Source organism: Diplotaxodon limnothrissa, linkage group LG2 (assembly GCF_057381915.1).
Source record: "Diplotaxodon limnothrissa isolate DT_005_m linkage group LG2, D_limnothrissa_male_GT1.1, whole genome shotgun sequence".
In the NCBI taxonomy this organism is placed as follows: Eukaryota; Metazoa; Chordata; class Actinopteri; order Cichliformes; family Cichlidae; genus Diplotaxodon; species Diplotaxodon limnothrissa.
This window is the reverse complement of record NC_140597.1, coordinates 3474659-3498373: the sequence shown is the minus strand read 5'-3', so window position 1 is coordinate 3498373 and position 23715 is coordinate 3474659. Positions and strand designations below refer to the sequence as shown.

The 23715-nt window shown below is 40.6% G+C and overlaps 1 long non-coding RNA gene across 1 annotated transcript; it reads left to right on the top strand.

Annotated features, from left to right (window-relative positions):
• The first annotated feature begins 15807 nt into the window (after positions 1-15807).
• LOC146638043 (uncharacterized) lies at positions 15808-23227 on the top strand. The gene is made up of 3 exons (XR_014906577.1): positions 15808-17479; positions 17639-17743; positions 22963-23227. It is a non-coding gene; the product is annotated as an uncharacterized LOC146638043 (long non-coding RNA).
• The last annotated feature ends 488 nt before the right edge of the window (positions 23228-23715 follow it).

Below are 23715 nucleotides of genomic sequence, written 5' to 3'. Positions count from 1 at the left end.
AGTATTGAGCTCTGTTGGCTTTTATGCAGCTTTAATTGAATAGGGCTCAATATTTTTTAGCTAATTTTTTTGGAACGCTCAAAAAGTTTAAGAAGCATATATTAGTGACGTTCTGGTGGGTGGAGTCTTGTTGCTCCCTCAGGAAAGCTGAGTCAGCCATCTTGAATTTACCTTGATGCAGGGAAGATTTGGCCAGCCCGTGTGGATTAAGAGTCCCCAACTTCAACCCTCCACGACCACCACCTTATTTTTTTTCATCAACTGCCCTAAATTTGGTAAGTCTAACGTGTTTTTGTTTTGTTTAAATTTAATTTCGATAAACATTCTTTTTTTATTTTTTACTGGAAATATATTCGTACTTTGTGCACAGTGAATGTTTGTTATAAATGAATTCGAATCCAAGTAATTGTAATTTTAGAAGTTTTCGAATGTGACAAATACGTAATGTTATTTCAAATTAGAATGGTGTAACGTTTTGGCGGTTTTCCGTGGGGGACAACATTTCCCATAATGCATTGTATTCTTGCCCGGGAGGTTGACGGTGGCAGTTCTAGCTCCATGCGTTTGAACTTTCTACCAAAACTTTCTACTGTCCGTTTCTACCGGTTGTCGTATTCGCCGGTAATGCACGTGCGTATTGTGAGTATACTTATTTCAATAATTGTCCGTGTTACACAGTCAGTAGTTTACGCTGTTGAGCTGTGTGTGTGTGTGCTAGCATGAAGCGAACAATAATAAACAACATGAGTGTGTTATCATTATTATTATTTCAAGTTTGTTATTTAAGTTATTAAGCTTAGCAACACACCTATCAACATTAGTTTGAAACGGTTAACATTAACAGACTGAACTGGACTTAATAACAGGAGTGCATATAATCTTAGTAAATTATTGTGGTGAGTATCAGCTGCACTGGGTATGTAAATCGGGCCATCCAGCTGCGGTGCTGATTCGACGTCACACAAATGTCACTTGATCAAGGAGCAGATCTGCATCAGATGAGATGAGCTGACTACGTGTGTGTGTGCTGTGCAAAAAATGTTTTTGAATATTAATAAGTCGTCTTTGTGCACATATTGTTTACAGATATCAGACTGCAAAGAGTACTACAGAGAGTCAACATTTCACCAGTTGTCAGTGGGTGAGTTTTATAATTTGTCCTAATTTAAATAAAAAAATAAATACAAAGAAACTAGAGAATTTTGCCCTGAATTATTCAAAATTTTTAGATTTTTTTGGGTTACCCTTCTAGATTGACAAGTTTAGCCCGTTACACAAAAAGTTTGGACACCCCTGATCTATAACAATGACAATCAGAACATGGCTATCCAACACTTTGTTTTTACTCTGCATTTGTGTAAATACTATTCTAATAGATATTGTATGTTCATCTAGGAACAGCATGATGTAAATACAAGACGGGCCCTCGTCCTTCGTGCACTTCCTGTGTACCTGCGTGAAGATGCCTCCACGTTATTCAGGACTTGTGATGTAAGTGTACTGGCCTCAGCATCAACCCCTTTGCCTAGCTGTTCAGTCAAACATATGACATCACTCAGAACTCAAGGAGAACCAGGGTGTATATCAGGAAGGAGGTTCAACACAGTCCTCATCTGACTTGTTTTCTCCCATATATCAACTATTGTTGAATAAGATTGCAAGAAGATTGTTACGCATAAACCAGAAAACATGAAAATAGTTGAAAGATTATTAAACAAAAACAAATCCACAGATAAAAACTCTCCCTTTTAAAATTCAAGTGTTCTATTTTTTTGTAGGTGCCATGTTGTGGTCAGAGAAATGTTTGGTAAATAACAAAAACAAATATCTTGGCATATATTTATTATTGAAAACATTTATTTAAACATATGTTTTGAAACCAAACCCAAATTAAGATTATTGTAATGCATCATGATGTATCGCAATATCAAATTAAATCGTTGACATTATAATCCTAAAAGAAACGTGCGACTTATGAAGATTCACACCTCTAATCAATAGCATGATTTGTGTCCTTGTGGGGCTGAACTCATTCTTGTATTATTTTTGTTTTGCAGTCAGCAGATGGTCCAGACCCTACTGACACTCCTGTGGCTCTGCTGTGTTAGATTATTCTGTTATTATATGTTACCTTATATATGTAATCAAAGTAGTTGAATTAGAATACTGCTGTAGATCACATTATACCCTTTAATATAGAGTGTGTGAGCTGTATGTAGTTTAGTTCTCATTATACTTTTGAGTTAACAGAACATATTCACATATTAGTTCATTAGATAAATGTGCATCACTCTGTATCCTTGATCTGCTGGGAATGTGTTACACTGTTTTCTTGACATGCTTAATTGTTGAATCATGAAGAGAAGGTTGTAAGCAGGAGACTCTGTGTCTAAAGACAGGGGAGATAGATAGACCACATTCCACACCCCCACCTTACAGAAAGCAGAGAAACAACTGCCGAGGTCATAACTTAGGCGCTGTAACAGAGAAAGAATGTGATGTTTTGGCTTTTACGACTAGCTGGGGGCCACTAGAGACTATAAAAAGCTGAGCAACCCGTCACCATTTTGAGACATGTGCCTGACCCTCTGGTAGCATCTCTCCCGTCCGGACGTTGTAATGCTCTGACTGTTGAATTGTATGGAAATAAATGATTGTTGATTGAGCATTGATACACCGAGTATTGTCCTTCCTTCAGCCCAAAGATTCAAAGAATTGGGAGATTTCAACAACTTGGTGCCGTGTGACCCGGATCTTTGGTGTGCTGAGGAGGTGTAGATTTGGCCTTTGGTGAGATCGTGGGGCAAAGTGAACAGAAGGCCGGCCTAAAACAGAAAGGTAAGCACAGCCTGTTGTATTATAAATACCAAATGTGCATATTGGGCTTTCCAAATTAATCTGTTCACTGAGTTACATGTATTTTCACAGTAAATTTGTCGGTGTCTGGTTTTTGGCGCAAGATACTAACAACATAAGTTGAGGCTGAATTCCAGTGTGTTAAGTAAACTGCTTCTACCGAGATACTAATAACATACTACGTTGGACTAGTTGCAGTAAACTGCTTCTACCGAGATACTAATAACATATTACGTTGGACTAGTTGCAGCCACTTTACCCTCCACATTTAACTTTGTCTATGACTGGCTTCTGTTGCAAGAAATGGGGAAAACTTCTAAGACGCGGCCAAAGTTTAGCATATGAAATAGAGGTGAAATAGAGTCTGGCTTATGGTGTGCTTGCATTTTCAAAGGTGAGCTCAGAGGTTTCTGTGTGTGTTTCTGCTTGTGAGACGCGCTCTCTGTGTGTTTCTGTGTGTGAAATATGAACATGGTGACAGTGACGGTTGATGTGTGAATGGGAGGACATTAGAGCAAAGACACATTTTAGGATCAAAGGTTGATGCCTAGTGTACCTGTGGAAATAATTTTGTTCAAGGTGTGGCGACCCTCCTGGTCGTGGACGCGCGGCCAGTCCCAGCGGCGTCTGGATGCCAAGGTGGCAACTTGGGAACTGAGGACTCCCGCATTAGCTACGGAAATAACACTGGAACGGCCGTGTAATCGCGGGTTCACATTTATTCCGGACTAGAACAAGACACATTTTGCAAACAAAGGTTGAGTCTAGATTAGTAAAGAAATATAAAAAGGTTGAATTCCTCGTTTCAGTGGTTGAAATTGTTGTGTGCCTGTCCCCTGACGAGTGTGAAATTAAAATAAAGAGGGAATTTGGAGCCACATAGAGATAGACGGGCATAATTGGGTGTATTACTCTGTGGTGTAATAAAAATAAAAAGGAGAGATAGTAAGAGGTGTGCAGTGGAGAATTATGGAGGAGTACAGAGAGGAATGTGTTGGGAGACTGGCGTACAGTTTACGCTGTCAAGGTAGGCGTGTGGCCTGCTTATCTGTTTAACATGTGATGAAAATGAAATTAAAATAAATCTCTTAGTGTGTTAATACAGGAAGCTGCGGACCTGGACCAACTGCCCCCACAAGCACAGCGGCCGAAGCAAAATTATAGGTAATGGGAACCACACCCAGCACGAATCAGCAGCTGTGAAAAAGACAGCAGCGAGGAGAGAATTAGAGGAGAAATTAAGAGAAGTTTTAACACATAAAATTGGGGCCAACGGACTTGTGGAGGTTGGGAAGGCGTCCGGAGCATCACAACAAAAAGGTGAAACAAAAACACACAAGCAGAGAAATCTGAGAGAAAGGCTCCTTTTAAGGTAACGCCTAGTTTGAGAAAAAGATAAAATTAACCTGCCTGCCTACAAATGCACATACACGCAATGAAGAAACAGCTTACACTCATGAACACGTGAAGATTTTCCAGCAAGGCTACAGCAGCGAAACTTAACATACATCTGGTGTTAAAGGATAAATACATTACTGACAAATAAACCCTCTGGGTTGCAGGACAACAATTTAACTTAAAAAAAAAAAAAAAAAAAAAGGGGACACTGGTCTAACCAACCAGGCAAGACACAACAAATTTAGTGGTTAAAAGATTCAAATTGTGACATGTTTTCTGTTGATTGATTAATAAAAGTGATTACTGAATGAAAGAAAGTTCCTTTTTTGGGCTTTTAAACATGATCTTAAGAATTTTAACAGGTGCATGTTGTCCTGTGAACTTGGTGGGTTAGGAGTTGATTATATCGGGAGAGAAAAAACAAAAAAAGGGGGAGAGAAGGCTGACACAGGGCCTGGCCCCGTTGTCTCCCCTCTGAATAACACAGCCAACACAACATCATTTTCCTGTTCGTTTGTTTTTGTTTTTCGTTTGTTTTTGTTTTGTTTTGTTTTTGTTTTTTCTATACATATTTAATTACAGGCTGCTTTGCCGGCCCTGAAAGCCGAGGCTGACTGGACTCCTACTCTCCCCCATACGTGACACTGACCAAATGCTGCAACAGCTGGACCCACAACAACGACCTGAGAATGTCAACAGACCTGCAGGAATGTGATCTCATGCAGCCGAGACGGAGAGCACTAAACCTAAGGCCCGTTTCACTACACGGGGGAAAATTCCCAGACTGCGTCAGCTGACAGAGCTGTGACGAGACGCCCGCCAAGCCCGAATGAAAAGTAAGGCCGAGCGAAAGAATGCTGACCTTGATAACTTTGCATTCACACTGTGCAGGACAGTGATGGACCAACACGGATGATCGGGCGGCAAAAAGGGCGTGACCGAGACAGGAGGAGTAACTGAGGACAGAAGGCACCTCAGAATGGACAAAAAACACAGAAGAAGATGCAGGTTTCACCTGCGGTGAACATCGACACTGGAGAAAGGACTGCCCCAATTGGGGTCAGAACCAGGACGGACTGAACTTTGAGCAGCAGCAGCAGCAATGGTCGCAAACAAACTGAAAAGGAGGGGGGGCAGGACCCCAGGGCACGCTTCAGGCCGTGGTTTACCCAGAACACCAGAACAGGAAAGTGATGAACAAACAAACACACACACACACACACACACACACACACACACACACACACACACACACACACACACACACACGTCTCCAAACACACAGATTCAGAATGAAGTGAAATACACACATATACACACACACATACACACACACACACACACACATTGGAATGCTGATTCACTGAGAAGTGATGCACACATACACATGCACACGCTTGTGCAATGAAGAGTGATCCACACGCACACACACACACACGCTGATGCAATGAAGAATGCTTTGCTTATGCTGATATGCAAAATGCTGCACACAAACATCCCAATGCATAATTTTTATGAGGAGCCATTGATTACCATTAAATACTTAGAATGTGTTATATGTCACCCAGAGGGCATTTATGTAGATTTTAGGAATAAGGTCTAAAACGGTTTGGTTATGAAAACAATGTCTGTGCGTGAGGTCTGTTTATGGCTCAAGGCCTTGACTGAATTCTTTGCTGTGCTTCACACAGCCCTGATGAGGAACAGTGGCACAGAGTGAAAATGATGAATTAATAGTGTAAGTTTAGGTTGGAGTACGGCATTTTCTGTGATTGAGATTTAATTCAAGGAGGAACGAAAGGTGTTACAGCACCTGAGGTTCTCATTCCCACACAATATTGTCCCGGCAGGAAGCAAAATGTTCCTGTGAATTTCTGGTTGATTGTTTGGTTTTGCTTAGCGCTAGCTTGATTTTATCAGTGAGCTTTGGCTTGTGTTCTTTCTCGTAAGCGAGAGAGGATAGTTTTATGTTTGGACATGTCTGCAACGGGCCCTAGTTTGTGTTATTGTTAGTAGTGTTTTGTTGGTTACGTCTGTTTTCGTTTTTGTTACAGTGCACTGAAGAAAAAACATCTGAGAGGTGTGATCCACCGGTGGTGATATGGTGATATGGTGATATTTTGTGAGTTCATGATTTAACAATCAGCTCTTTAAACCAGGCCTGAAAGATTGAAATTTAAAGCGCTATAAAATATTATTACTGTAAACAGTTGCAAAGTGTGTTTCTCCATGATTGTAATTGGCTTGGGAGAAATTCACTTATAGGGAACACTGAGAAGTTCTGAGTCTAAAAGGATTGCACCGAGTCAATCCGGTCCAAAAAACAAGAAGGAATTGTTTTCCTTTAAAATGATGACGTCATCTTGCTGGTGATGGATGCTCGAATAGGTTGCGCGTGAGACTCCATTATCAGCAACATCTGGTATGAATGTGTATGGATGTATGCATGTGACTGGACTGTGATGGACGGACTGGAAGCTTTGACTGACTTGATACTGAGACAATGACTGCACCCACTTTAGGATTAGTAAATGCCAATAAACAATTCACCCAGCGGACAAGAGAAGGGTGGATGCTTCGCTTTGTTTTGTTTTGTTTTTTCAGGAGCAGGAGGATAAGAGAGACTGGAGGAGGAGACTGTAGCTTCACATAAGTATGAACTGCAGACTTAACACTGTGGTTGCTGATTTTGAGTTACTGATGTTTGCATCAAGAAAACTGTGCTATATTAGCTGTGTTTGGACTAAGGTATCATGTTATATTATTGGGAATGCCAAATGCTACAGTGGAGAAGACTTTTGATACCACTCATGACTGGAATATGTTATTATTAACCATAGCAGGCCACTGTAAAAAGTCAATTAAATTTTATAGAGGAAAATCGCCAAAACCTTAACAATACCTATGAATGACTGGCCACATTCAGGATAGAGATATGCCATAACAAACATTGGTCCACGTGATTTAGGTTCTCATTTGAAATAGTAAGTTATTAGATGTAGAATATAATCGACAGGGACATTTGATAGGATGTGGTACTGCAAAAGAACAAGAGCAAAGTAAAGAAAGAAAACCTATTGTGTTTAGTTTGGATAAATTCAGATTAAAATGTACCATTATGCTCAGAGGATCAATATGAAATTCAATATATGCTAATTTTGTAGGAAGTACATGACTGATAACTGTTCTGTCCTGAGCTTTTGTTTCTATAGCACCCACTTGACTACACCAACAGTTTCTCGCCACCAACAGGGGGTATTTGCAAAGAATAGGGAGGAATATCATCAAAACTGGGAAAGGTAAGCCCTGAAGGGGGTGATGACACCATAACTTTCACTTATGGTCAAATTCTTAAAATTTAACCCCAAACTGGAAAATTCTTCAAACATTTAGAGACAGAGTGGATAAACATAATGTCGCAAACCACATAAGGATGGAGCATTTGAATCAATAAGATGGTGAAATAACACGCAGTAAAATGTGGATCATGTTGATTATGTTGATTATGTTTATTCCAGTGTGCAGAGGAGTCAATTCCCTTCACAAAGTTTATAAATTCACTTGAACCAAAATTAGGAGCACCCGGTGCTGCAAGAGTTAATAGTCACAATACCCAAGGATAAGCACAAGAGCATGACTGATATGATGGGACTGGGATTTTGCTACACTTAATTATTGCAGACACAACTAAAACTATAACTGTAACTAATCAAAACTAAACTAAACTAGCAAACAATTGGTAAAAACTGATTAAAACTGATATAAAATTGAAAATCTGAAGTCGAAGCTAAATAAAAATAAAAACTGATGAAAATTGCAAAACTATTACAACCCTGGTCCAGACTAAGATGGCGTTGGACATCTTCAGGGCAGAAAAGGGTTGGTGTGACCAAGGTGTGGTTTGGCTTGTTGTATGTACATTTGAGATCATATGGCTCTGGATGGACCAGTTACCAGGGCATGCAAGGATGACAGACTTTATTACATGAGGAGAAGGGAAATTTTCGGGATTGAAGATCCTCTGAGATGACAAGGCTGGAGCAACGGTACTCGAGAGAAGAATTTCTGATACTTTCTGAGATATGATGTCACTAACCTTCTCTTTTAATTGTCTAGCTCCAATGAATTGACACATGGGAGTGTGTCAAAAAGGGGGAGTTGAGTCCGAACATCAAACAATGGTTTTATGAACATCTTATGACGTTATTTCTGTGTTTAATAAATTAGCTATGGTAAAACTTAAGCTTATAATGTGTTAGACTTAGAAAGGGTTCACTAATTTTTGATTTCTTTTACATACACATAGATTATGATTAGAATAAGTCCCTGGGTCAGAGAGTCCTGAACATAATATTTTAAGCCAAATTTGAATCATTAGAACAACAATGGATAACAATATTAGATTATTAAGCCTAGGGAGAGAGGTGTTTTGGTTTTCTGTCTCTTGCAGAGAAAGGAACAGACACCAGACGGGGACCCGGAGATATGAGGACCCTTCACAGCAGAGACAGATGTAGGGACTGCCGAGACAGCAACTGGGGTCAAGTGTCATGGCGTTTGGGCTCCTGGAGAACATGGATCCCACAAACACAGCAATAACCATGAAGGGGTTGGCGAAAACCAGGAACACCAGACCAACGAGGTTCAAGAGGCTCTTGGCAAAAAGGGGGACACGGCGGTGACCCCAAAACACACAGATCTTTGTTTGAAATCGGGGCAGAATAATCCCCAGAACTGTGCAATGACTAAAGGGTGGTCTAAACCCGGAGGTCGAAGAAAGAAGCTGAGAATCACCCAACTGGAAGACACTGGTAGCTGCAGCAATAAAAATGAAGGTTAAAAGCTCCTTAGACAGAGGTTCTAGTCTAAGTACATTTGAAAGGTATAAGGGGGCATTAAAATGGGAGTGGAAAACTGGAGCACCAAAATAAAGCTGTGGGAGAATTGGGAATGATGGGAGTGTCATCTGTAACTGCTGTTATGGTTGTAAATCTAACTTTGCTTGCATCTGAACTGCGTGAACACAGAGGTCATCCCACATATGGTCCACCCGTTAAAGGGGGACAGAGGGCCTCAGGATCAAGAAGACCTGGACCTTGCAAATGCTGGAGTGCATGTTGTAAGTGATCTCTTTCAGAGATCAAAAGGGGGAATTGTTAGATTATTCTGTTATTGTATGTTACCTTATATATGTAATCAAAGTAGTTGAATTAGAATACTGCTGTAGATCATATTATACCCTTTAATATAGAGTGTGTGAGCTGTATGTAGTTTAGTTCTCATTATACTTTTGAGTTAACAGAACATATTCACATATTAGTTCATTAGATAAATGTGCATCACTCTGTATCCTTGATCTGCTGGGAATGTGTGACACTGTTTTCTTGACATGCTTAATTGTTGAATCATGAAGAGAAGGTTGTAAGCAGGAGACTCTGTGTCTAAAGACAGGGGAGATAGATAGACCACATTCCACACCCCCACCTTACAGAAAGCAGAGAAACAACTGCCGAGGTCATAACTTAGGCGCTGTAACAGAGAAAGAATGTGATGTTTTGGCTTTTACGACTAGCTGGGGGCCACTAGAGACTATAAAAAGCTGAGCAACCCGTCACCATTTTGAGACATGTGCCTGACCCTCTGGTAGCATCTCTCCCGTCCGGACGTTGTAATGCTCTGACTGTTGAATTGTATGGAAATAAATGATTGTTGATTGAGCATTGATACACCGAGTATTGTCCTTCCTTCAGCCCAAAGATTCAAAGAATTGGGAGATTTCAACAGCTGACAGTTGTCACGGATGACACTACTGATTCGGCCCTCTTCAGTCCCGAAAGCATCTGCATTGTCGTTGAGGATGAAATACTTGTGAATGGTCCCACAAATCTGGCTGAGTCATTTCTCCTGCTCTTTGGGTACATCTATGCACTAGACCTACAATACCCAAAGAAACTTGAGCTTACATTCACATTTATCCAGAAGGTTGTGATGTGCCTTGAGGACAACAAACCACTGAAAGGGCGTCTACTGATGCTGAAGAATGATTTGTTCAATGAGTGAATCACTCAGAATGGACTACTTGTTGAGCTGAGTATTGAGGAAGCTTTTTTTTGTTTGTTTTTTTCCTAATCATTTGCCTCTTCTACCTCACATTTAAGATGAATGACTGTTCAGTTCATGCACTATTCATGTTTAATGTTCTGTTGCCTAATACGTAAATGCACTGCCTTGATGTTTGTTCCCTATAAGTACAGCAGTGGAAACAGTACTGTTTTTTTATGTATTTTTAAAAAAGAAAGTGAGCTGCAGCTGTCAAGGTACAGTAAGTGTTAAATGCCTCAATGTTCTAATAGCTGCAATTGCTGTTAATACTGAAAATGTTATTGAATTTTAGAATTGAGATGGAGACCCTTGGAGTCTTTTTTCTCTTGTTTTATTTATGAAGCACTTTTTTATGAGTGAGCTCTGTTGTTTGTGCCTTTTTAAAAGCACATTGTGTTTAATAAAAAGTTGTTAAATTGTAAGTGTTGTTACTTTCATGTTTTCTAACACTTTTAGCTGATTATAATTTACTGGGCAAACAGTTTAGAATTATTTGTAAGTGTATTTCCCACAGTATTTTAAAAATATTGAAGATTTTAAGTGTTATTTCCCATATTATAAGTTAGAAAATATGAAAAAGTTTGAGTTTATTTCCCACATCGTATGAGTTGCAATATGTAAAATATTTTAAGTGTATTTCCCACCTTAATTAAGTTGAAAAATATTGAACATTTTGAGTTTATTACTCCCTAATTATAAGTTGAGGAATATCAACATTTATGAGTTAACATTGAGGTAATTTAAGGCAACTGCAACTATAATTTTTATTTTAGTTAAACTTAAAACTTTTAAAAACATCACTAAAAAATTGTTGTGTAATCTGTTACACAACAATTTTTGAGTTCTGTGAACTTATTAGGTTTTACAGTGTATGAGCTTATTTCATTTGTAATTAATTGGTAATTCAGGCAGTTACAAATATTTATTGGCAGATGCAAACATAACCCACCTGAGGTTTGCAGAATGAACAGAGTCAAAACCAGAGTTTTTAAGGTTGGTTAAATCAGTACAGTAAAACATACAGTAATATAGTGAATATTATTAGTACTGTATACTAAAGCGTCTTCATCCATCCATCCATTCGCTACCGCTTATCCTTTTTAGGGTCGCTGGAGCCTATCCCAGCTGTCATAGGGCGAGAGGCGGGGTACACCCTGGGCAGGTCGCCAGTCTGTCGCAGGGCCAACACATAGGGACAGACAACCATTCACACTCACATTCACACCTAGTGGCAATTTGAATTATCCAATTAACCTATCCCCACAAGCTGCATGTCTTTGGACGGTGGGAGGAAGCCGGAGTACCCGGAGAGAACCCACGCAAACACGGGGAGAACATGCAAACTCCACACAGAAAGACCCCGGCCTGATGTTGGAATTGAACTCAGGACCTTCTTGCTGTGCGGCAACAGTGCTAACCACCGTGCCACCGTGCTGCCTAAAGCGTCTTCATTTAAAATAAATCCAGGTTGTAAATAAATATAAATAAGTTTATCACAAAATCACAGTGAATGTTTCACAGAGCTTCACAAACAAGTGTAAACACCATTATCATAATAAATGGAAAATCTCTCTGGGATTTCTTTAGTTCATTTATGAGGTTCAACTTTCCAGGATGGAAAAAATCATTCAAGACAGAAATGTTTTGCATCCAGTAAAATGTAACTTTTCACCACTTCCAGAACAATTAGAAACAACCGATGAGCACACTGTGAATAAAGATTAATGGGTTCTGTTATAAGATGTGTTGAACGTCAGACTTTTCAGCGTCACAAAGGCGGCTCTTCTTTAACATGGCAAAATCAACATACTAAATGCATTACATGGTCAGCAGTAATATTAATACAGTAACCTTTAAGCGCCAGACATATTATCTACTGAAGGAATATGTTTTAAATATGTGACTTCTTAAGCTGTACCTCACTAACACTGCTGACTGAAGCCCAGCTGTAAATTTGCAGTAGCACAAACTGTATAAGCCACGTTGTGATAGGAATTTACTTGATAACTGATAACATCTATCAACCACACACTGTCTCTGATATAGGTGCAAGAAAAATCACCGTGTGACAGACTGCACCACAGGAAATGAGAAGAAAACACACACACGGAAAAATACAGAGAAAAAAAAACATAGCGAAGCTGACAAAGGCATCAAATGACACCTGTGAGGTGACCAACATATGTAAGCTGAAGAACGACTTTATAGGTTTTCAACGCCTGTGATGCTTTTGTTCAGTACTGCGTGACTTTGAAGAAGAAAAAGGAAGAAAGAAAGAAAAACAAACAATCTCAACTTTAGTTTTTTTACCAAACAAGACCTGAGTTTGTTAAACTTTTGGACAAACTGTACATAATAATCAAGTACAGCGCGTGTCATTCATTTCAACATTCATGACTTAATTTTAACTTATAGAACAACAATAGTAATAATTGTGTCTTGGACACACAGTTATTACAGACACAAGACAAACTGCTTTGGTTTATTAGGATTAATCCAGTGTGTGTGTGAGATGGAGTGCTTGGTTAGAAATGTGAATGAAGAAAAATAAATAAATGAATGAATAAAACTGAGTGAATAATAATACAAACAACAGGAATCGATCTATCTACAGTGCTATCTGTTAAATATATAATACTTAAACAGTTATAGAGCACTATCCTAGAAAGGCACTCCTAACAGTGCTTATGCATCTAGCCCAGAAAACATGTTACTGTGAGAGGACGCCTGGGCAAATTAGCAGGGTAGGTCAAGCAACTCAGTAAATAAATTAAGTAATTAATTCTGGGATATCAGAATTCTTTTCTCTTACATCTTTTTTTAGGTTTAGAAGTACAGGGAGTGCAGAATTATTAGGCAAATGAGTATTTTGTCCACATCATCCTCTTCATGCATGTTGTCTTACTCCAAGCTGTATAGGCTCGAAAGCCTACTACCAATTAAGCATATTAGGTGATGTGCATCTCTGTAATGAGAAGGGGTGTGGTCTAATGACATCAACACCCTATATCAGGTGTGCATAATTATTAGGCAACGTCCTTTCCTTTAGCAAAATGGGTCAAAAGAAGGACTTGACAGGCTCAGAAAAGTCAAAAATAGTGAGATATCTTGCAGGGGGATGCAGCAGTCTCAAAATTGCAAAGCTTCTGAAGCGTGATCATCGAACAATCAAGCGTTTCATTCAAAATAGTCAACAGGGTCGCAAGAAGCGTGTGGAAAAACCAAGGCGCAAAATAACTGCCCATGAACTGAGAAAAGTCAAGCGTGCAGCTGCCAAGATGCCACTTGCCACCAGTTTGGCCATATTTCAGAGCTGCAACATCACTGGAGTGCCCAAAAGCACAAGGTGTGCAATACTCAGAGACATGGCCAAGGTAAGAAAGGCTGAAAGACGACCACCACTGAACAAGACACACAAGCTGAAACGTCAAGACTGGGCCAAGAAATATCTCAAGACTGGTTTTTCTAAGGTTTTATGGACTGATGAAATGAGAGTGAGTCTTGATGGGCCAGATGGATGGGCCCGTGGTTGGATTGGTAAAGGGCAGAGAGCTCCAGTCCGACTCAGACGCCAGCAAGGTGGAGGTGGAGTACTGGTTTGGGCTGGTATCATCCAAGATGAGCTTGTGGGGCCTTTTCGGGTTGAGGATGGAGTCAAGCTCAACTCCCAGTCCTACTGCCAGTTTCTGGAAGACACCTTCTTCAAGCAGTGGTACAGGAAGAAGTCTGCATCCTTCAAGAAAAACATGATTTTCATGCAGGACAATGCTCCATCACACGCGTCCAAGTACTCCACAGCGTGGCTGGCAAGAAAGGGTATAAAAGAAGAAAAACTAATGACATGGCCACCTTGTTCACCTGATCTGAACCCCATTGAGAACCTGTGGTCCATCATCAAATGTGAGATTTACAAGGAGGGAAAACAGTACACCTCTCTGAACAGTGTCTGGGAGGCTGTGGTTGCTGCTGCACGCAATGTTGATGGTGAACAGATCAAAACACTGACAGAATCCATGGATGGCAGGCTTTTGAGTGTCCTTGCAAAGAAAGGTGGCTATATTGGTCGCTGATTTGTTTTTGTTTTGTTTTTGAATGTCAGAAATGTATATTTGTGAATGTGGAGATGTTATATTGGTTTCACTGGTAAAAATAAATCATTGAAATGGGTATATATTTGTTTTTTGTTAAGTTGCCTAATAATTATGCACAGTAATAGTCACCTGCACACACAGATATCCCCCTAAAATAGCTAAAACTACAAACAAACTAAAAACTACTTCCAAAAACATTCAGCTTTGATATTAATGAGTTTTTTGGGTTCATTGAGAACATGGTTGTTGTTCAATAATAAAATTATTCCTCAAAAATACAACTTGCCTAATAATTCTGCACTCCCTGTATAAGAATTGTGGACCACTCATAGACCACAGGGAACACTAGCAAATTAAAAATTCTTTCTACATTGGTGTGTAATTTACAGGACAAATGGGTGGATGGAGGGATGGATACACTGACACAACTAGATAATGTTGATATAACTATAACAACAACAATAATAATAATAATAATAATGATAATAATTTTATTTGAAAGCACCTTTCAAGGCACCCAAGGATTGCTTAATCAAGACTCTACAAGAATTCTAACAATTCATAAATTTTGACATCTGCATATATTTGAGAACTGTTTCTGTGGGGAAAAGAAAATATTGCACTTGTTAGGTGCACAAGATGACATGAACTGTGCAATCATAGTTTACCCAAATTAACTTGTACTGTGAAAGAACAAGCAAAGCCACATGTGGCCGCTGAACTATGAGATACAGACTGTGGCTGGCTACTCGTCTGCTTGCAACGGCCCCCCAAACCTGTTTACTCAGTACGCACATCAATTTTGCTATCAACAGGATCTGTAGCTTTTTCACAAGAAGCCTTCCCCTGTCAGGACTGTTTTATTTTGACTTGTTGAATAAGTGTAGGCACTACCCGCAGCCAGGCTGACAATAAGAAAAGATTGTGCAGTAATTTGGGTTAAAAGATACTGAATTATGCCTTACAAATGTGTATCACATGCCACACACTGCACACACAGACACTTTGTATGCAACTTGTATCTACACCAGTAGCTTTGACAAAATGATATTGCATACAGATAAGAATAAGATGTATTAAACTGCTTCCTCACATCTGCTTCATGAATATGAAGAGTTGTGGTGGGAGGAGGTGGTGTGAAATCCTCCTTGGTGTGGGGTTTGGAGGGAGGTGTTGTAGGTGAAGTGTTTGATGGGGGTGATGGCTCTATGGAGGGGGGAGAGGTGGGGGAATGAGTGTCCAAAGTGTCTCTATTGTTGGGGCCGTTGGAGGTGTGAAGGCTGCCTGATGGCTCGTCAAAACGGCAGTAAAAGTCGTTGAGGGTGTTGGCTAAGAGCAAGTCATCAGTGGAGTGGGGAGTTTTAGGCTTGTAGTTGGTGATATTCCTAAAACCTTTCCACACAGAGGCCGAGTCATTCTCTGAGATCTGCTGCTGCGTCTTCTCAGAGTGCTGATGTTTAGCAACGTCCACTTCTTTAGTGAACCTGTACTTGGCCTCTCTGTAGCAGTCCCTGTCTCCGCTTCTGAACGCCTTTCTCTTTTCCAGCCACAGCTTTTTGAGTTTAGGAGTAAACCAGGGTTTGTCATTGTTATAACTCACCCTGGTGCGTGATGGCACAATGCTGTCCTCACTGAAGTGGATATAGGAGGTGACAGTGTCCGTAAACTCGTCCAAGCTGTTAGAAGCAGCCTTCAATCATGGACCTAACTGTAGGGTGAGGAGCTCATTCATCTGAGAGGTGATCAGATTAACTGAGATGTGTTGTGCTGTTCTACAAATCATAATGGCGGAGATAATGGTGGAATAGTTTTTGATAGCAAAGCTGTTCTCTGGATATATCCTATTCTCCACCTGTTTCTCAACTCTCACTCAGAGAGCTGCATTTACACTGTTTTATTCTGGCTAGCATGTTACTCCCTACCTCGCGCTGCGTCAACAGGTCTGCTGGTTTTTTAACCTCAAATTTCACATCCTCATTTAACGTTTGATAGTGTTTCAGTAGATAAAGGTGAATGGCTTGGACATTAATTGAGCTGTGGTTTGGGGGAGGCCTCGAAGGGGACTGGTGACGGCTCCCGATGTACAAAATAGAAGAGAAGAAGTTGAAAAGGCGAGGGAGGGTGTGAACTGGGGGAACATATCCGGTCGTTCAGTCTGCTGTAGTTACATCCTAAGGTTTTAAAAACTGAGCTTAAATAAATGATTAGAGGTAATAAAAGCCGAGGGAGGTCAACGGTGATCACTGACTGTTTTAGGAGCTTTTTGAGATTAAATAGAAGAAAATACAAAACATTAAACATGTTAACAACACAAAAGCCATATTAAACGCAGACTACTTTAGGCCCGGAAGTAGGATTCGTCACGTCATCGCTTAACGACCGGACATTGATCAGAACCGGAAGGAGCATGTTTGGAGGTGTGGTCCCACTCCTGAAATTCCAATACTTCCAATTTGCTATACTGTTGGCAGAAAGCTGGTTGATACTGAAATGAACTGATTGCAACTTTATATAAAAACTAGTGTGGTTGCATCATGCAATTTTTATATTCTTCAAAATATTAGTTTAATCAGAAAGTGAAACTCTTCAGATTAAGAGTATCTATAGTAAGAGCAGTGGCAGAAGAAACCAGAACTCCCAGTGAACACCCACGTAAGCAAACTCTACACAAAGAGGTCCACTCTGGGGTAACCCAGGAACAGCAACAGCAATGGTGGTCATTACTGAGCCACCATGCCGCCCTCATTTGTGTTGATTAAAAAATGCCACAGATTACTCTGTTTAGAACTCAGTCTTCTATTATTAAAGTCAAATCAGGTTTGAAAGTGTCGGTCAAGGATGCATTCAGATGAGAAAAACGTCATGGTGTGCAAGTCAATATTTCTTTTGGTGTCTCATTATCAATCCAGATGAAATTTTAATGTTGCCATTTTCCACTTCCATTCTGCTTGATCATTGTTTTAGGGAGGATCGCTGCCTCAGGAATGTTCAGAACATGTCCCTAGTTGATGGCAAAGACTTAGAGTTCTACAGTAAGTTGCTTCAGTGAACAACATACAGCATGTACACATGTAATCACATCAGTTACATCTGTCACTCAGGTGTGTGATGTTTGTCACAGTACAATTTGCATGCTCAGTTGATCAGAATTGTTATCCTCCCATCATGAATGCTTGTGTTTTGTTGCACAGTGAAAATTGCCAGTTCCTATCACAGGTTCCTGCAGACCTGCCCTGACTGTCTGCTCATGCACACCTACGATAAAGTAGCCAATCACCAATTGTTCTACTTGTTTGGTAAGTATGAGCAGTGATGGAGCATTTACTAAAAGAACTGACAAGTAAAACAGTAAAATATTTACTTGATGGACTATTCATTGTATATTTTAACTGTAATTAATGAGTTGTAGTCAACTGACAATTCTTTGGCTATTTCAAATAAGGGTGGAAGGGTGGACCACTTTGGCATTCAACTCATCATTTCTTTTAGTATCTCACTTTCCTATTTGTGAAGAAGTAAGAAAAGAATATAAAAATCCCCAAACCAATGAGAAACTAGTTGTAGAGCCCAGTATGGATTTTCGCAAATGGATTTTTCTTCAACAAGTTAACTGATCAAGTGATTAATCATTTTAATATTCATCAACTAGACTATAATTGTCTTCCATCTAAATTGTAGCCATGTCTGAATACAAAGTAGCTTGAATTCAATCAGGGCTGGACTGGGACAAAAAATCGTCCTGGGCATTTTGACTAGAGAACCACAAAGACATAAAACCTTTGAATGAAAACAAATGCTGTTGTGACAGTGATGTACACTGTCTTGTTGGTATATATGTATGATTTCTATACATTTTGCATCAGATGACCACTTTGGTTGTTTTGAGAATAATAGATTGCTGAATATACATTAGAGCTAAAGAGACTGTATTTTAGGGTGGCTTGCAAAATTATAATATGGAGTTTGCTAGTGTGTAAGAATACAAACAGAAAAGGCCTGGAATGTGAACAATGAACTGGGGTGCAGGGCAGGAGAAGAATTAACCCCCACCCCCAGGACAGAAGCAAGAGTTACTGCAAGAGTTACTGAGGGTGAGGGGCAGACAAATAACAAAAGGACACTACCTTAAACACTTAGACCCCCGGAGAGCAGTCATTTTGCGTTTCTACCTTTAAAAGCCGGAGAGCAGTCAGTCAAATGCTGGAGTCATTCATATGTATATTAGGTCGTTACCTGAGAATTCTGGAGGGGAGTGGGTGTGTGTGAATGATTGCTGATGTCTAACTGCCAACTGCCTCTTTGTGTGTGTGTGGGGGGGGGGGGGACGACTTCCTTTTGTGTTGAGGTGGATATAATCTCACTGCATTTAGCCTAATCCTTCATTGCCCTGAAGAATTCTGTGGTGTACGAACCTCCTCTCCAAGGAAAGAAAATGCAGCAGGCCTTGGAAATGATCTTGAGTGAAGTCAACCCTTGTGACTCGGATGGAGAAGACCTAGAACTTCAGCCGGATTCGGACTCGGAGCTGTCTGATCAGTCTTCAGGTTAGATTTCATTTCATATTATTTCCAATTTCATTTCAAACAAGTAAGTGAAAAATACTAAAAAAGCAGAGCAGGATTAGGGTTAGCTAGTAACCCTAACTTTTATTTAGGAAGACATTTCATATCATTTCCTATTTCATTTCAAACAAGTAAGTGGATGTAGTAAGTAAGATATTTCAGACATTATTCTGATACAGATGAGGAGATACTGGAATTATAATTAGTATCTATGCATGCATTTGTGATTTCGTTTGACCTTCCCATTGCTCACAGTTTGAATTTGTTCACACTGCAGATGAGGAGACTGCTTCTCCACCTAAAAAGAGAGCTTGTTTGGGGACTGAGACAGCAAAAGATGGCACAGTGTGGCGTGAAGAACATGTGGGGACCCGTCTCCCTTTCACCCCAATAGAAGCGTACGCTGCAGATGGAGAGCCAACGGCTGAGGCCAGGAAAAGTATCTCGAGTCGCCTTCAGAGCTTCCTGTGTTTCATCACTCTTGACATGCTTCATAGCATTCAAGAATGGACTATTCAACATGCACAGGAAACGGAGCATGTTCATTGGTTCATGGACCTCCCTGAACTAATGGCATTTATTGCAGTTGTCATCTTGCGGGGGGTTTTTAGGGTTCCATCGGTAAATGACTGCTGGTCAGCAAACCTGGGAAACCCACAGATCATTGGAACTATGGCACGAAACCGCTTCCAAGACATCATGCAACACCTACGCTTTGATGACAAGTCCACCCGCAGTGATCGAGCAAAGACTGATAAGTTCGCTGCAATTTCCAGTGTGTGGGGATCATTTGTCACCAACTGCATCACGTGCTACAACCCTGGTCTACATATCACCGTTGATGAGCAGCTTTTCCCATCAAAGACTCAGTGCTGTTTCCTGCAGTATATTGCAAGTAAACCGGACAAGTTTGGGATCAAGTTTTGGGTGGCTTGCGACCTAAAATCCAAGTACATTTGCAATGTCTTCCCATATCTTGGCAAGGACCCCAATCGTCCCAGTGGGGAGAGACTGTCTGAAGATGTAGTGATGAGGCTGATGGAACCATTCCTAGACAAGGGCAGAAATGTTACCACGGACAATTTCTTCACATCGCTTTCACTTGCGCAAAAACTTCTTAGACGGAAAACCACCATCCTCGGCACAGTCAACAAGATTCGCCGGGAAATTCCTCAATCCACTAGACAGACAGATCGCAATGAATTCACCACTCAGGTATGTTGCAGGTCTTTTGTGGTTCTATGTTTATGTGTTTCATTGTGTGTAAAAGTGCTATGGAAATAACAATTTATCTTATTTCTTAGGTGTTTTCAACCTCTGCTGCCACGCTGACGGCGTATGCGGCCAAACGGAAGAGGACAGTCTATATTCTTAGCAGCATGCACAGCGTGGTTCAGACTGATAACACCACCAAAAGGAAGCCAAACACTGTCACCCTTTACAACAAAACAAAGTGTGGCGTGGATGTGATGGACCAGATGGTTCGGGAGTACACTGTCCGCAGAGGAACACGGCGCTGGCCAGTTGCCGTGTTTTATAACATGATTGACATGGCAGCACTGAATGCACATGTGCTGTATCAAGCATGCACCGGGACGAAGGAAAGACGGGTGGACTTCCTGGTGGAGCTTGCAAGGGAGTTGGCTCGCTCTCATGTAGCTGCGAAGAAGGCAAGAAAAGATCAGTTGCTTCGGACACAACCCTCCACACCGAGCCCTGGAAAAAGGGCCACGTGTCAGGTCAAACACAGATGCAAAAAAAATCAGGCCACTGTGCGATGTGTTCACTGCTACAGGTACACATGTGGTAAATGCAGACGACAGATACCGTGGCAGTGCCAGGATTGTGAGTGATTGCTGAAAATGTTGAAATGTACTCACTCACTTTTTATCATTATTTGTAAATATGTGTACAAATGGTTGGTTTTTTGTACTGTTTTCATCAATAAATGTCAGCAACAAAGGACATACAAAGGACATGTGTTGATTTCTCCCTAAGATGGCAAACTGAAACACTCCACTCCCCCACCCCCTCAATCACTCACCCCCACTCCCCTCCCTCCAGAATTCCTAGGTAACGACCTAATATACATATGAATGACTAGCCAATTTAGCTTCCACTTCCAGCATTTGACTGCTCTCCGGCTTTTAAAGGTAGAACGGTAGAAGCCTGGAAATCCCAGTGTTAAAAGGAGATGGGGGTCAGGGTGTCAGCACCCCTGGCTACTGTACCAGTGTTTTTCCATTGTGGGGGTGTTTACTATAGGGGGAGGATACCAGAGACTAAAACTGTAGCTGTTGTGTTGAATTCTTGAGATCAGCCTTTAGAATAGGACTGCAAAGGACTGCAGTGTGCTGATCTCCAGATGTATCTGTAAGGAAAAATGGGTAACAAAAGGATTGTGTGAAACTTGGAAACATCTCTGCATGATCTCTACCAACACGAAAGGATCGGAGAGAGCGGCGTTGTCTCCCACAGTTGTAAGATTCAGACATTTTAAATGAGAATAAGAAAGAAAAGTATTTCTTTGTGCCCCCCTCCTCTCCCTGTTAATGCTCTACTTGGCCCCCTGGCAAAACTTTGCTAGACCCGCCCCTGCACAGTTACCAGCTGTCAGCTACATAAAAAAAAGGATGCTGGTGTTATTGGTCTCTCAGAAACAGTTCATAACTTCCCTTCACTCATGTCACCTATCATGTTTCTCCATCACCTGTTCAGCTCTGATGATCCAGTAAGGACATCTCCTGGTTTCATCTTCATGTTTCCCTCTCACCAGATAACCAACCTGACATCATGACCAGCAGCTTTACGGCTGTGGCTCCAACAAACATCAGCAGATCCTAGAAAGTAATATTAAATCAATTAAATAAATGATTTAATAAATAAATTAAATAAACAACTTATCAGGCTTTAACATGCTGCATGTATGTTTAGCGCAACATCCGCTGGTTTCCTCTTTCTGGCGCAAAGTGGGCGATAAACAAACAAGAGAGACGGGACCTGAGACAGAAAAGCCGATCATTGATCATTGATCAGTGATCAGTTTCATAACTGAAGTAGCAACAGGAGAGGGAGGGGGAGAGAGTGAGAGAAGAAGAAGCTGTGCAGCGGAGGACACAGATTAACTCCAGTTTTGTGTCTGTTTTTTTTATTCTAGCTGAAGCACGGGACAAACTGCGTTCCTTTTCGCCTCAATACCATTTTCTTCTGTTTGAATGTGATGAGACTGCTTTCAGAGCCGTTGCCCAAACAAGGAGGAGAGTGTATCCGACCTCCTCGGCTGTAATTGTTCCAGCCCAGAGTCGATCATGACCAATTGGCCAATCGACCACCTGTCATTGTTTATACCGTTACAAAAAAACATAAAAACTAAAAGTCACCATCGCCCTTTGTGCCCGATACTCAGTCACAGTACTTCAAAAACACAATTACATTCCATTTCTGGGTTTAAAAAGTTCCCTGTCATTTTTTTTTTATTTAGCAAAATTCAATTCACTTTTATTTATATAGTGCCAAATTGCAACAATAGTTGTCTCAACGCACTTAAAAAAGAGTGAGAAAAGGACAAACAAAAGGTTGTTTTTACACCTGGCTGTGCAGACTGCCCTCCATGTGCTATACAGACTGAGTACTGGCCAATACATTTAGCTAACATGTCTGACTTCTGTTTGTTGTTATTTCATAAAATTGTTAAACAACACATCTGTGTTAATTGTAGCAGGTTTATATTGTAACAGATATTGTAACATTTAAGTAACCAGCAGGCTAACTGAAGCTGTCAAATAAGTGCAACATAGAGTAAACTCTTTTAAGTAGTGGAGGTAGTTCTTTAAGGAGGCAGCTGCCCGATCACACGAAACAAACAAAATACGCTTTAGGATTCAAACATCCTCGAACACTAGTGTGAGCACAATACATTCTAATGGTGCTTTTCCTGCTGTTGTTCTCTGCAGCGAGGAACAAGACTGTGACAGCTTCTGATTTAGAGACCTTCAGAAAACAAGGTGAATGCCTCAGGTTTCCCACGACACCCAAGTTTAACTACAACCCTAACAATGGTAAGCACCACATATCGTCTACATTGAAATAGAATATGAAATCAATCTGCTACATAACTTAAATGCAGTAGATTGCCCAGTGAGCAAGTTACTGATAGGTTCGTAGCATAAACCTATTGGCTGGAACGTTCAAGACAATTCTACTACACAGCAAAAGCAAGACACAAGTAGTCAAAGTTCTTTGTGTTACTCATGCATGAGGGAGAGGACTGGACGATAGTGATGGGTCGTTCGCGAATGAAATGGCTCTTAGAGCCGGCTCCTTGACGTGAACGACGCGAGCCGTCACGTGGGTTGTTTTTTTTTCTTTCTCTCACCCTCTCTCGCACTTTTTTTCCGCTTCACTCTGCACGCGAGCCTTTTGCTTTACGCTGGGCAGAGGGGGGGAGGGTATGGAGCGGTAGTTACACACAGGAACAGAGCCAGAGGGAGAAAGAGAGAAAGAGAGCCAGGGACAACAACGTCACATTAGAAAGGTATAGTAATCATCCACAACTATTTTTGGTTGCAGATGATGAAGGATTCAGAAAGTTTATTCATGCGGGCCCATATGACAGAGAATATGCATGTTCTTTTTGTTTTCATATTATAATTTATATTTAATTGTGTTGTGGTTTGCAGTGTTTTGTGTTGTTTTCACTTTAAATT